This window comes from Columba livia, chromosome 8 (assembly GCF_036013475.1).
Source record: "Columba livia isolate bColLiv1 breed racing homer chromosome 8, bColLiv1.pat.W.v2, whole genome shotgun sequence".
NCBI classification, from domain to species: domain Eukaryota; kingdom Metazoa; phylum Chordata; class Aves; order Columbiformes; family Columbidae; genus Columba; species Columba livia.
In genome coordinates this window covers 33,109,970-33,125,543 of record NC_088609.1, presented here as the reverse complement: position 1 = coordinate 33,125,543, position 15,574 = coordinate 33,109,970, and the positions used below count along the sequence as shown (strand labels likewise).

Here is a 15,574-nt window from a genome sequence, read left to right as displayed (position 1 = left end):
ATGGCAATTACAGAACTATATGTTCAGGATCAATATCAGCAATATGACATATAAATTATATTACGGGGGGACTCAACAGCTGTTAAAAACCTACAAATTTCTATGGACCCTTTTATAAATAGTTCCAAAAAGTTCTAAGTACACACACTCACCACATTTATCCAGTACACACACTCATCCAGATCCACCCCCAGCACACATCTGCTCTCCTGGCACTGCAGGTGTCCCTTCTTGCCACCCTTTGTGGGACATGAGGGTGCTCCAGCTTCATGGGTACCCCTGTCACTCCTCACACCCCACCGACCCACACACTGGTGACACATACCGCTAAAAGTCACAGCTTCATATGCAAGGTGGGTCCCTGTGTGCTTTCGCTGTGTTGTCACCCCTCAAGCAGGGTGCTGGTATCTCACCATGTCTGGTGGGGAGGGTTGTTTGTGAGGTGTAAACATAGGCCTGAAAGCATTGGTGGAAGAGTGACTTCTGGTGGTGTAAACCCCAGGCTTACTATTGCTCTGTTACTCCCTTCTCAGTCTCTTCTTGTTACTCTCTTCTCATCTTCCCGCACTATATATTTTCCATCCTTAATTCAATGCCTTTCAAGCCAACTCCTTCTTTCATCTGAAGTCTGTTGGTTGTGCTCGGGATACTGCTTGCTTTGGCTGATCATCATCTTAAGCAAACTTCGGTTTATTGTCAATATGCTCTTGATCATTATTAGTGTTTGGGTGAGTATCCTCCTAGAGGAGAAACTTTTGGGTATTATGGTCACATACATTGTTGGCACTCATATTCCTACTGAGTTATCCAGTTCATGTTACCAAGAAGATGTGTATTTGGTTTACATGGCAAGGTTTTTGTAGTGGGGGCACTGCAGGGGGGGCTTCTGTGAGAATATGTCAGAAGCTTTCCCCATGTCCAATGGAGCCAGTTCCAGACAGGTCCAAGATGAATATGCTGCTGGCCAAGGCTGAGCCCATCAGCAATGGTGGTAATGCCTCTGTGGTAAAGCATTTAAGAAGGGGTAAAAACTGCTACACAACAGGAGCTGGGACAGAGGTGTGAGAACATGTGAGAGAAAAAATTCTGCAGACACTAAGGTAATTGAAGAAGGAGGGGGAGTGGGTGCTCCAGGTACCAGAGGAGAGATTCCCCTGCAGACCATGGTGTAGACCATGGTGAAGCAGGTTGTCCTTCTGCTGCAGCCCATGAAGGTCCACAGTGGAGCAGATTTTCACCTGCAGACCAGGGAGGAACCCACAACTGATTAGGTGAATGCACCTCGAGAAGACTGTGATCCCATAGGAAGCCCACACTAGAGCAGGCTCCTGGCAAGACCTGTGACCCCATGTAGAGAAGTCCCTAGGCTGGAGTAGATTTGCTCCCAGGACTTGTGACCCCTTGGGAGACCCACACTGGAGCAGTCTGTTCCTGAAGGACTGTACCCTGTGGAAAGGACCCATGCTGGAGCAGTTAATGAAGAACTGCAGCCTATGGAAAAGACTCATATTGGAGGAGGATTGTCTTTCATGGCTGGGACCTTGTGCTGGAGCAGAAGAAGGGTGTGAGTCGGAAGGAGCAGCAGAGACAATGTACTATGAACAGACTGCAACACCCCTTCCCATCCCCCTGTGCTGCTTGCTGGGAGGGGGTAGAGAAATCGAGAGTGAGGTTGAGCCTGGGAAAGAGAGGTGGGCGGAAGGTGTTTTTAGATTTGTTCTTATTTCTCATTATCGTACTCCTTTGCTAATTGGTAATAAATTACATTAATTTCCCCAAGTTGAGTCTGTTTTGCCTGTGACGGTAATTGGAAAGTAATCTCCCTGTCCTTATCTCAACCCACAAGCCTTCTGTCATATTTTCTTTCCCCTGTCCAGCTGAGAAGGAGGAATGATAAAGCAATTTGGTGAGCACCTGACATCCAGCCAAGGACAGCCAACCACAGGAGGCCATGCAGATTGCCCAAAAATAGAAGATGTAGAGACATATGGAAACAGTAGAGATTTTATTAATGACTTTTTCAACTTCACACAAACAGATTACATATTTTGAAAATGTTATTCACCTAAATGAAGAGAGTTGGGAGTTCTTCCTCTGGAAGAACTCCATCAACTTCACTTTACCCATGCGGTAATTTTGACACCTTCCTACATCCTTAAAGTCAAATCTGATGTTCCTGGTGGGCTGTACAGCAGTGGCGTAATCTGGCATTATTTCTGCCTTCCACCATGGTATGTCTTCAACATATGTCACACAAAAAACACATAGGCAGTTTTCCTTTCATCTGGCATACTGCCTTACTGATGTAGATTTAATTTTTTGCCCTTTATGAGTTCTACTTTTCTTTCATGTCTCCCACATGAACACTGAATCTCTGAAGATTTGAAAAAAATCTTCCTGAGGTGTATGAACTTGACATTTTCAAAGTTCAGTCTCATTTTGTTATGTTTTCCTAGCTTCCAATATTGCTGGGTCCTTTTGCATTTCTATACCTTGCCCTTAGTTTTATTTTGCAAGGAAGTGACAAAGAACCACAGTGTTCATTTAGTGGAGAGATGAAGCAGTTAACAGGTGCAGGTGATGTTTTCATCTTCACTGAGCTGAAAGCTGCCTTCCCAAAATAATTTCTCAACTAATTCAGTTGTATTAAACTAGTCCTCTATCAACAAATTCTTTTCCTTAGAGCATACGGTTGACATAGATGGAGTTTTCATATGTTCAGCAAAGCATGTTCTGCTTTTCAGTTATAAAATCAATCTATTTGCTAGTAAAATAGCAAGATATTACAGGTAGACACTCATAGAGAACCCTTAAAATCAGTCCTATCTTCTGACTGAGGCTGAGTAAAGTAGCTATAAATTTTCACTAATTATGGTAGTGAGGAAAAGGGAATACAGCTATTACACATGAGTTCAGCCAACAATACTATGTAGTATATCACATCTCCTGAGTTGGGAGGGACCCACGGGATCATGGAGTCCAACTGCTGTCCCTGCACAGGTCACCCCATGTGTCTGAGGACGTTGTCCAGTCTCTTCTTGAACACTGTCACGTTGGGCCGTGACACCTCCCTGGCGAGCCTGTTCAGTGTCCAGCACCTCTGGGTGAAGAACCTTTTCCTCATGTCCAACTGACCCCCCCCTGGCACATCTTCTGCCATTCCCTGGGCTCTGTCACTGTCACAGAGAAGAGCTCAGCCCTGCCCCTCCTGCTCCTGCTGAGGAACCTGCAGCCCATGAGCTCTGCCCTCAGTCTGCTCTGCTCCAGCTGAACAAACCCAGGGACTTCAGCTGCTCCTCATACTGCTTTCCCTCCAAACCTTCACCAACTTCGTAGCCTCTTCTGGACACTCTCCAGTAGCTTTATCTCCTTTTTATGCTGTGTTGCCCAGTAGTCCATCTTCTGAAAATGAGAAGGCATCAAAAGAAGAGGAACTCACCTAACTGGATTATTATTGCAGAATATATAAGAAAACATTTTGTCTGGCTGTGCTAAGGCAGAGGTTCCAGCAAGATCATGGATGAGATGGCAGCAGGTGGAGGAATTACCATGAATAAAATAGAACCAGCAGCAACAGAGAAGTTGAGCAGCTGTGCTGAGGTATTCGGTCCTGCTCTTTCTCTGCAAGATTTATTCCATGGGCATCCCATTTAAATGGTTTTAGCTAGCTGGCTGGATCTTCCCCTAGACTTGTCTAATAAGTGATTTTCCTTCCTAGAGAAGGGCTGTTTGAACTTATTATTGTGAATTTAGGATAATGGCTTAGTACAGGCTTAACAAATATCAGCAAGAGATGCTCAGGGGAAGAAAATAAAGTTATATTCTACTTCATTTGGAGGCTCCAGAAGTACTGTAGTAGAATCTACTTTTCCCAAAATTGCTGTGTGTCTGTACAGGGCATTTTATATTTCTCTTGTACCTATTATTCCCTCTTGTTCTCAGATGCCTTCACAGAAGACTACAAGGAACTTTTGTTGAGTTATTTCTGTTCCTCAGTGTTCCTCATCTACTGATATATATATTTAAAAAAGCCTCTCTGAAGGATAGCCTGGTGGTAACATGGCAAGTGTTTCTATTTCTCTTTATCCATACATTGTAAAACTGTTGCCAGTAAATTGGATTCTAATAGAGGCAAAGGAAAATCAACATGTGTGTAACTGAATTCCTAACAAAGGCAAATCCAGCCAGTGGTCTACACTTAACTTTGGTATGAGCTGGAGACTGAGTTTACTGTTTTGCTAGAAACACAGATGCTAGTGCTTCATCATGAGTTCCTTTTACCCAGGGGTGAGAAATACAGTGAGATTCTTGTAGGTAGCAGCAGATGGCACTTCTGACTACTTTAAAGCAGTGATATTAACAGATGCAATTGAGAAAAACTGTGTGGGTTTCACTATTTTTTTTTGATGATGTGTAACTTTGGAGAGTCTCATCAGGTGGTTTTGTCATAATGTGAGAAACAATAATTACAATTGTTGGCTGTTTCTAGCTATAAGGTGGTCCCTTTGCTCAATTCAGATGCTGTAAAAAGAGCTACAAAGGAAATAAAAGCAACTCTGGATTTCTTTAAGGAATGTCTTGAGTTGCTGTGCTGTGTCAAGGTGTCCTGGTTTCACTGGGGAAAAAATAAATGTTCTTCCTAGTAGCTGGTAGAGTACAGTGTTTTGGATTTATAATAATGATAATGTTGATAATATGCCAAAGTTTTAGTTGTTGGTAGGCAGTAATCAATGTCTTTTCAACTTCTCACACTGTGCCAAGTGCACAATAACCTGGGAGGGGGACACAGCTGGGACAGCTGACCCCAACTGACCAAAGAGATATTCCATACCATATGACATCATGGTCAGCACACAAAATTGGGGGAAGTGGAAGGAAGGGGTGGATGTTCTGAGTCACAACATTTGTCTTCCCAAGTCACTGTTACCCCATCTTTCCTGGGGTTGGCTGAACACCTGCCTGCAATGCAAAGCTGTGAATTCATTCCTTGGTTTGCTTTGCTCTGTGCACTTGGCTTTTTCTTTACTTATCAGACTGTCTTCATCTCAACTCACTTTTACTCTTCTGAGTCTTTCCCCCATCCCACTGCAGGGGAGTGAGCAAGCAGCTGTGTGTTACTTAATTGCTGGCTGGTGTTAAACCATGACACAAGAAGACCAGAACAAGGCACACAGATTCAAATTTATTCTTTTGCTCCTCCCCTGACATACCATTTTTTTTTGTTTGGTTTGGTTTTAACATTTTCACCAGTAATATTGTATCAAAATGTATTAATCCAACATCTCTTTTTGTGTCAGGCTGAACTGTGACTACAAGCGTTTCAGAAAAAGTCTTACTGAGAGAAATTTGGGAAGATGGTCCACAGTTCATGAAAATGTTAATGCAAAACAGTTCAAGGGTCTTAGCTGGGAAGAGGCATATAAAAGGCCGAAAAAAATAAGTGTTAATAAAACATAATGAATTATGATAATGAATTATGTACTTTGTCCAAGTACAAAGCTACATTGCCCTAAGATTAGTCCAGGGAATGCGCTGAGGCTTTAAGACATAGTTGGTCTTGCTTCCCGTCTTGCTTAATTGGGTGTGCAAAGAAGAACTGACAGCTTGTTAATACATGACTAACAGCATGCTCTTTTCTTCTGGCTTGCTTGCTTGTATGGGACAGCAAATGCTGTGCCCTGGAAAGCTCAGGTCAGATCATGTAACGTATGTCTGCACATACTTGAGAGAGGAAAAGCAACACAGAATAGCTCTCTCAGGAATATAAGCAAGCATTTTATGTTCCATTAGTCTCCTTGATTTTATTTTCACTTTCTTCAAGAGAAGCAGACTTTATACTGTACCTGCGCTGACTTATAGCCCATTATACAGAGAAACCTGAGAAATAAATTCACAGGCACTCACACATCCCTCAAACCACCCAGCTCTGAGACGCTTTACTCAGCCTTATCTCCTATGCCAAATCCATTAATTGACAAGTCTACTGAAGGCAAAAAGCACATGAGAATTTTCAGATGCATAGTCTGAAGGTAAAAAGCAGGGTTGAGGGTCTCTGGTGCCATAGTCAGGCGCACGGACCTTCAAGCTGTGTGCCAAGCTATGTATTGTGGGCTCCCCAGAAGCAAAAAAGCAGAAGCACCATGCGACACAGTAGATGCACACAGTCTGCAGCTGTCAGTTTGAAAGCTCCAAGCGCACATGAAGAACCACGTGATATTTTAACATATTGTTGACCACATCATCATTGAGGTGAGCCTGGTATGCCTAGCTTTGTTTGTGGTTTTTTTTTTTTTCACAGTGGTTAAAAAAGTAGTAATGTGTGTTTGTAGTAGCAGTGGTTACCTTGAGACTTCCAACTCCTCAGAAAAAGCAAACCAGGAAATTAATTGACTGAATGCCATGAAGACCAAAGGTTTTTCTTTTGAAATGTTCACATGAAAAAGGGCCTTTGCTCCACGCAGAAATCTGAAAATTCATATAAACCCTCAGCAGAGACTCTGAGAGAAATGAGAACCTAATAGATAACCTAATACTTGAAATAGGGAACCCAACTAAAACTTCTTAGAAATGGAAGGAGTAAAACTTTATAAAAAGCTTAAAAAACATAATATCTATTTCGTCACAACCACTTTTATCTGTAACTGAAAGAAATCAGAGCCCACATCATTTGGCAAACAAATTTCAATATTATCTGGTTTTGTTTTGTTTTTTTTTTTAATTCCTTCCATACTGTTTTTACACCAGAAAACTGTGAACATCCTTATAGCTCTCTTGTATTTGTTTACTAGTTTCAGTAATTGTTAAAATCTTCTTGGGGGAGTAAAAGAAAAAAGTATCTTATTCTTTTGATATGTTTAAACGAAGCACAAAATTGGTACATCTGTCCTTTTATAACCTTTTTTGATCAAAGACAACTAACAGAGTTTAACAGTCTATAAAGCAAACAGAAGATCCTGGAATCTAGTCTTAAAGCTGATATTTATTGCCAGCATTCCTAGGCCTGTCAGTATATAAGTAGCTAAACATAGTTTGACATTGATGCATTTTAATACAGTTCATGGTTAATTAGGTTACTGGTATCACTGACAAGAACTTTAGTTTTGCTTTTGTTTTGTTATGTTTTGTTTTACTACAATATATGTAAATGGTCACCTTGAGTATCTGTGTTTTTAGAAAGCAACCTCTTTTCATTAAATACAAGGTTTGTAACATAACCTGAGGATGGAAATTGCTTTAGCCTTTTTTTGCACAAGCTATATGCAAGTGTATAGAAACATCAGCACTTTTTTATCTCCACTGTAAATTGCCAAAGAGCAGCTCTTCATTCTCAACACGTGTGCAAAAAAACCTTGTTGCGCAGCTGTGATTCTACAGGCTCAGTTAAGAATCCTAGAATTTCCAGTGATTACTGCATTTGTGTTAGGACCCTAGTTCACACATAACTGTGGGTAGAATTGAATTAAAAGCTACTTTTAAAAATCTGTTTCATCTTCTACATCAGTAATCTGTCATATTCTGTTGCTTTACAAAAATTATCATATAGCAATAAATTTGAAAGAGTAAAGAAAGTAGTATCTGAATTTTTATCTGGGTGCTATGGATGGATACTATCTGAAATACTGAGAGTCACTGAAAATTTAAAGATTTCTGAATTAAAACCAGCTATCTCATGGTCTTCTGCAGATGTCAGATCTTCCACTAAAATTTTAAGCTGTCTCGTATATAAATGCTTGTCTTTCTTTAGCTCATAATACCAGTATCCAGAGAAAAGAATCAATTCAGAAGACGATGTCTTACATAACATTTTGCCTGACCAAACTACAGCATGTACATTCAGAACAAGAGTCATGTTTGTCTTCCCTCATAGCTTTGTTGTTACAGTAAATTTTAAAATATTACAACAGTATTTTCTCATTTCTGAATCTACAGATTTATTTTGCACAGCCTAAAAAACACATCCTGAAGAGACTGCGGTGTCTTGAAATTTTTTTGTGTAAGAATTTAAAAAGGGCAAGCAAACATTTTACCAACAGTCCTTCTCTTCCATGAAGGAACTTATCAGAAAAGAGAAGCTTGATATCAAAATATACTAAAAAGCCTCTTGATATAAGGACAGTAAAGGTGCCAAAAGAGAAGTTTCTGCCACTACATTACTTCTAGGTGACCTGCTTCCTATAGAAAAACTTGAGCAAGGAATCATTCACCACTGGCTAAATTTCTCAAGGGTGTGTAACAGGAGACAAGGGTGTATAATAAGGAGACTCAAGGGTGTATAATAGGAGATTATGTCTTTCTGTTAACTTCCCAAGTTAGTCTAATGCCTTGGTAGAAGGAGATGGTGTGGTGAATATCTGGTACCTTACCAGTCACAATTCCAAGCACATACACTAGCAAAGTGTCTGTTTCGGTGTTAAGAACTGTTTCAGGGAACCAGACTACTGTGGGGGCAGATATCATTCAGAATGAGAGGACTCTGCAATATCAAAAAACAAATTGTTTTACACTGCAAAGGACAGATGTTCAGACTAGGATTCAAAAAATAGTTTCAATATTTAATTTAATTTAATTTAATTTATTTTTTTATTTATTTTATTTTATTTTATTTTATTTTTGATGACTGAAACACAGGATTTTTTATGGCAAGATTCTCCCTTTTCCCTCCTGCATGAAGATGGTCTTGGCTTACCAAATTTGTGTTCTAATTTTACACACTCTCTTTTCCCAGAGTGCAATGAACAGAGGGCTTCAGCATATCAAAGAGACAGCATATGACTCAGCAACAGATTCTTCTTACCCTTGCAGATTTTAACTGATTTTTAAACATCAAGACAGAGCAAAGGCAAATAATGACTTTCTCATTTCAGAAGAATCTTCACATGTGACCATTATCCCTGATGTAAAACAGTTGAAACAGAGTTTGTGTTCATACAGCATCAGTCTGGGAAGCCCAGAATCACAGAATCATGCAAACAGTATCAGAGAAAGTCTTGGGTGGAAGATCATCTAGTCCAACACTGTACCATGGGCAGGGACAACTTTTGCTGGATCCAGTTGCTCAAACCCCTGTCCAACCTGACCTTAAACACTTCCAGAGAGGGAGTATTCACAGCTTTTCTGAGGAGCCTGTTCCTGTATCTCACCATCCTCATAATGAAAAATGTGTTACTTATGTCCAACCTAAAATGACCTGCTTTCCATTTGAAACTGTTTCCCCTAGTCCTGTCACTACAGGCCCTGGTAAAAAGTCTTTCTCAGTCTCTCTCTTTAGATATTGAAAAGACACAATAAGGTCTCCCTGGAGCCTCCTCTTCTCCCAGCTGAATAACCCCAACTCTCCCAGCATAAGAACGGGTCCATAATTGTTACTGCATTTCTCTGCATACCTTGTGGATAATAAAAAAGTTTAAAAATTGCCTCATTGTTGTCCTCTACACGGCATTCTTGTATTATATACTCCTTAGCACATTTTGTGATGAGAGTCACAATTGCTTTAAAATCAGAAGGGAAGGAACTTTAAATATTGTCTGGTCATCTGGGAATCTAATTATCTGGTTGTACTCTCATTTTCTGTCATTGATGGGAGGATTGTGTTTCCATTTCTATGTTTAAAAGTTCAAGTCTTATGAGTCAGTAAAAGCAAAACCTTCTAGATAGTTTTCTTAAAGCTTAGAGTAGTATAAATTTTAAAAATTTCCTTTTAATTGTAAACTGTGTTTTTCAACTCAGGAAGTTAAGCAAAAGAAGACACACAAATAAAAATCTTGACCTTTATATTAAATTTTCTGTAAAAAAGTAACTTTATTGTCATTAAAATTCCACAAAACCAGCACATTAAAAATCCCAGCAACACATAAAATCCTTCGAGAGTTAAGGTGCCTTATCTCAGAATTATCGATATTGAAGAAAATTAACCTTAGACATATTATGCAAAATTCAGTCCCAAACTCTTGTGGCTTCACTGAATTCACACCAACAAGGAGTGAATTAAATTTACTTTTGAATCATCACTAAACCTTTCCTGAATTTTTTGTTCTTTACAGAGTTGGTAAAGATTTTTTTTCCCTCCCTATCCTCTCCCTCCCTCAGAAAGGTCCAAACTCATAATACAATGATCCATTATTTTTTTTAATAGTAGGTTAATGATGGAATACTAAGGGTTCAACAAAAGCATTGGACATTTGTTCCCTTCTCTACCTCTTCTTATTCTCTGTTCTTCATCGCTTGAGAAATGAAATAAGTAAAAATGGAATTACACAATTTAAGCCAAGACTACAGAATGGCAAGAGATTCCCTTTTATTTCATTCGTAATGTCATGCCCAAGACAAAGATAGGAAGTGCCATAACCCTTGAAATCTATTGTTTAGTTGGCCAACTACAGAAGTCTAATTTCTGTTATTAAGACCAAGCACCAGCATTTGAACGACTTAGGCTAACACATGCGATGTTTTGCCCAAACACAGATTTTGTCAGCTGAAAGTAGAAATGTTTTCTTTCTGCTTATTCCAGTTTTCCCACTGCCAAGTTTTACATCTTGGTGGGACATATAGCAAATGAAAGCAGCATTACTTTGCCTCCTAGCTCTGTGTATGTTGCAGTCTTCAGGATGACAGAGGCAGGACACCTCTGCAGTGAACATTTCTAGTGACAACCTTTCCAAACCTCTGCAGCCTTCCAGTTCGACACACATAAGCCATAAGGCTACTTCTGACTGCTGAGTGGGAATACAGATGACACACTTAGTGGAAGACTTCCCCAGCAACAGCTGAATATTTATTTGGCAGTGGCCACTACATCTTTGGCAGGGACACATTTGCTATTGATTTAGGTAGAAACATAATTTCATCTTTGAAGTGAGGAGAAATTTCGTATGCATAGTAGATAACTGAGGGTCTTAATTTTGACCAGTGAGTAGTGCGAACCTTGAGACTTCGGTCTTCATGGTCTGTGTCTCTCCCTCACCCTGTTAGCATACATTAACATCTATTGATACATAAACAGATCTCACTTATTAAAAGACTGCTTTATGATCTTATGGCGTACATTCCATTTTTGTAGCAGATGGTACTTCTTGTTATTGATGCTGATCACATTTTTTTTTCTGGTAGAAAGTGTAACACTATCGACATAACAACAAATTTAATATGTGGAAATAAAATGAGTTCTGCGTTCTGCACAGGAATGTTAAAATCCCAGAAGACCTGGATTTGTCTGTCAAGTTGCAAATTTAGATACAATTTTTTTTTTTACAGTTACATTGCCCAAAATATTTAATCATGGCTTTCATCTTAAAATCTCAACTTTTCTTTCCCCCACCAACGCCTTTGCAAAGGCAAACTGTCACAGATCATCAGAGATAGTCTACGGGAGTTCCACCTTTTCTTTCTAATCTCCCCTCCACCCTTAACTGACTTCTTTATTTTTTAACTCTAACAAAATATTAAGCTTTTATTTTTCCATTTACATGGACAGTCTTGCAAGCAAAGCCAAGGCTTCCCACTGCCTTAACCAAAAGCTGTCTTTTGTGGTCTATGCCTATATTTAGGAATTTCAAGCTTGCATACAAGAAAAAGGAATAAATCAGAACTTGACAAAAGTCAGAAGATAACAATTTATGTGCAAGATGGTAAGATAAGGCCAGAGAGTATCAATTTACCTGTAAAATCTGAAGATGGGTGATGGTACCCCCTGGTGCCAAGAATCAGCAGATGTAGTTTAATCATGTCTTAACTGCCACTTCCTTTGCTGCTAGATGGGGGGTTGTGTTTTGTACGGATAGAGGTTTGAGGGCCAGTCCTACCCAGTGACTCAAGGTCAAGAAGTGGGTCCATGTGAACTTCCTGAGGTTCAAGAAGGCCAAGTGCAAGGTCCTGCAAATGGGTTGGGGCAATCCCCAGTGTTAATACAGGCTGGGGAACGGAGAGCAGCCCTGTGGGGAAGGACTTGGGAGTGCTGGGGGATGAAAGATGGGACATGAGCTGGCAATGTGCACTTGCAGCCCAGAAAGACATCCCTGTCTTGAGCTACATCAAAAGGAACATGGCCAGCAGGTCTGGGGGAGATTCTGCTCTTCTGCTCCGCTCAGGTGAGACCCCCTGCAGTGCTGGTCCAGCTCTGGGTCCTCACCACAGGACACACATGGAGCTACTGGAGAGGGGCCACAGAAGCCACAGAAATGATCCAAGGCTGAAACAGCTCTGCTGGGAGGACAGGCTGAGAGAGCTGGGGTGTTCAGCTGGAGAAGGCGCTGGGGAGACCTTATTGAGGCCTTTCTGGACTTAAAAGGGGCTGGTAAGAAAGATGGGGACAGACTTTTGAGCAGGGTCTGTCGCAATAGAACAAGGGATGATGGTTTTAAACTAGAAGAAAGGACATCCAAGCTAGACAAAAGGAAGAACTTTTTTATAATGGGGGCAGTGAAACCCTGGCCCAGGTTGGCCAGAGAGGTGGTGGATGCCCCATCCCTGGAGACATCCCAGGCCAGGCTGGACGGGGCCCTGAGCAACCTGAGCTGGTGAAGATGTCCCTGCTCATGGCAGGGGGGGCACTGGGGGAGCTTTGAAGGGCCTTTCAGCCCAAACTATTCTATTATTCTATGACTCAAAGGGACAATTGTTACGTAAAGAAAAAGGGAAGTGCTGCCTTTCTGCTTCTCTCATTCTGTCCAGATCCCTTTCTAATGTCCCAGCAAAGTTTGTCAACAGAGCTGCAAAGATGTGAGTCAGCTCTTTCCAGATAAACTCTACCAGAGGAAAACAGCAATCTATCATTGCCTTTTCTCAAAGTGCTCTTCATTGCTGAGAATGGGAAGCTTTTATTCCATCCCTTTCCTTAACCTCTGTCCTGTTAGTTGGTGATCTTGGATTAGAAATTTTAAGACCTGAGAAGAAAATTAAGAAAGTAGTCCATTTAGGAATTAATTCTTCTTAAAAGTAAGGGCAGATTACACCTGTTACCCTCTCAAAATCTCTAGTGACTCTGAGCTCTCCTAAAGCAAAAGTGGATTTCTTCATCAAGATCATCTTGTTATGTGCAGCAGTAGCTAGAGAAAAGTAGTCTCTATAATATTGAGATGCTTTGCTTTGGTATTATCTCTATGTCATAAACCTTTTCATAGAGGTTCCAGGAGAAGTTTCCTTTTGTATCTCACCTTATAAAATTCAACTGTTCTTCCCTTGTCGTCACTGTCCCCTTCATTCAGTTTTCAAGCAATGGTGTATTTCAAAACAAGTCCTAAAATTTTTATTAGGGATGGGTTTTACTGTTGGACTTCAGATTATGTCGCATGCATGCTTTGCATCTCCAGAATTAAATCAAATCCATTCCAGAGAAGAACAATAACTTTTTAAACCTCTTAGCATGGATAGGTTATCTGCAAGATTAGAAGATAAATCTTTACACTCTCCTAAAGTCCTTTCATGGGCACAAACTAGCTATCATTAGTTAGCTAAATACCCCTTTGAGCTGATGCATAATCTCTTTTTATTTTGCAGCATGTAACAGATATTTGTGCATGTTCTAATTCTGTCCAAATTATTTCAGGCTACTAGTCTCTACCTTTGTTTGTACTCTTACATGATTGTTTTTCATTTAACTGTTATTGTATTTAAATGGCTTGCACTGGCATTTTTATTTCCCTTTTAGTGATTTTAGATCCTAGTTTTTTCTCCAAGGTCTCAGTTTCTTTTGTTCATACTGACAGAGTCTGGTTTCTCATTCCTTGTGAGGCATCTCCTTCATTTTCAATGTTAGTCTAAGTACCTTCTGTTGCTTTTTTTTGTTCTTTTTCAGTTTCATAGAATATCATAAAAAGAAAGGCTCAGAGTATTTCAAATGAGGCTTTGTTATTGCTCTAGATGTGAGTATTTAAGTTCTGATTTATACATCTCACTTTTAGAGAAATAATACATGCCAAGACATGCCAAGACTTTGTTTACCTTCTTGCTGTTACCAGACATTGTGCAGATGGCTAATGCATTATCTTTAATCACTCTCAGGTCTTGCTACTGCTCTGTTTTGTAGATGAATATTCTTATTTGTACTGTAAAATTTGCATCATTTGGTTCTGGTCTTCATCTCCACTTTTCCTTACACAAAGGATAATCATCTCCTATTGAATCAGACTTGAATTTTGGACCATGGCATAGGGATGCTTCAGAGGATGGTTGCTTCCTTAGGGCTGCAAGAAAAATTGCAAATGCTGCATTTTACACTCTCTTTTTTTTTTCATTCAGTGAAATACAATGAGTCACTCCAGCTGGTGACTCAGAAATCAAGTGGCTAGAGAGGTTTGGGAATGTATTCTATATCCAGTAATATAGAATATAGATATTTTATAGCTAATAACGGGCCTTATTAGACCAAGTAGTGCCAGAGGCCAGAAGTCCAATGTATTTACAAGCCCAAAAACTATTTGACAGGATATTCCAAAGAATTCCCACTGGAGTGCCTGGGTTTGTGCCCAGTATAGCATCCTGTGTCCTGTATGGTTTAATATATTATATTTCCATACACAGGAGCCATCACAACATCTTAGTTCCTCTCCTCACAACATATTTTCTAACACAGAAGGATATCAACCCTGGATTTAAGTAATACTCTGTACAAGCTGAGCTCTGAACTGGAGCTCCCCGAATATTGTGTTAAAAAGCCCAGTGAGCAGCTTTGTAGCCACTGTGCCCATGACGGAACTAAGAGACAGTTTGTTATTTGGCTGCCTAAAATAATTCCAGAATTCCAGTTCCCAAACTCATTTAGTTGTCAGTGTGGTTTCAGTCACTCTGACTGTGGGGCTAGGCAGGAAGCAAGAGCAGTTTCAGCACAAAAAGGGAGAATAAGTGAATCTTCTTGTTTAAATGGCAGCGTGTTAATTTGTACCTCCCTTTCTGAAGCACCAACTGTACCAGAAGAAATTTTCCAAAGGAATAAAACAAACCATTTAGGAGCAGCATGTGAATTGGCTGAGCTTTTAGGTCACAAAAACTGTTCTGTTTGCAAAAAACCTCTTCAGAAACTCATTAGTCCAAACGAGCCCCATCTGCTCCCCATTACCACAGTTTTTTTATACTTTTTAAATTTTTTTTAATGTGTAAGAAAATGTCACCTTATCTAGAATGAAGTCTGTGATACTGTAGGCAACAGTGTTAGATGGGCAAGTTTAAATTAAAGTTTATCTTGGTGGATGAAACATGTACTGAGAGTGAAAAAGCTGTACATAAATATTACATCATTATAAGTAACAGGGTCAGAGGCACATTTGCTGTCTGAGTGTCTTCTGACCTTGCTCAGCTCTCAGGCTATAGAGGCTTTATGAGTGGAATGTATTATTCAAGTTTTTGCCAGGAAACAAAAATACTTGCTCATTTCTGTTTCATGAGAAAGTGATTCCTCTGATTCCTGAAATAAAGCAAAGGACAGTGAATAGGGACACTGAGGATAGTGACAGGAACCCCAGGGGGCAATTATGATTCCTTGTTTGAGCAAGTCATAGAAATTTTGAACTATGGAAGACTGATATTTTTAATTTCAACAAATAGTTAATTAGCAAAAAACAGCTAACTGCCCAAATGCAAAGGA

General features: G+C 40.0%; 1 long non-coding RNA gene across 1 annotated transcript in view; it reads right to left on the bottom strand.

Moving 5' to 3' along the window:
* Positions 1–1,265: 1,265 nt before the first annotated feature.
* LOC110363014 (uncharacterized) overlaps positions 1,266–15,574 on the bottom strand; it is a 35,259-nt gene continuing 20,950 nt past the window's right edge. The window contains exon 3 of the long non-coding RNA XR_010474421.1: positions 1,266–3,402. This is a non-coding gene — a long non-coding RNA (uncharacterized LOC110363014). The remainder of the gene's footprint in view (positions 3,403–15,574) is intronic.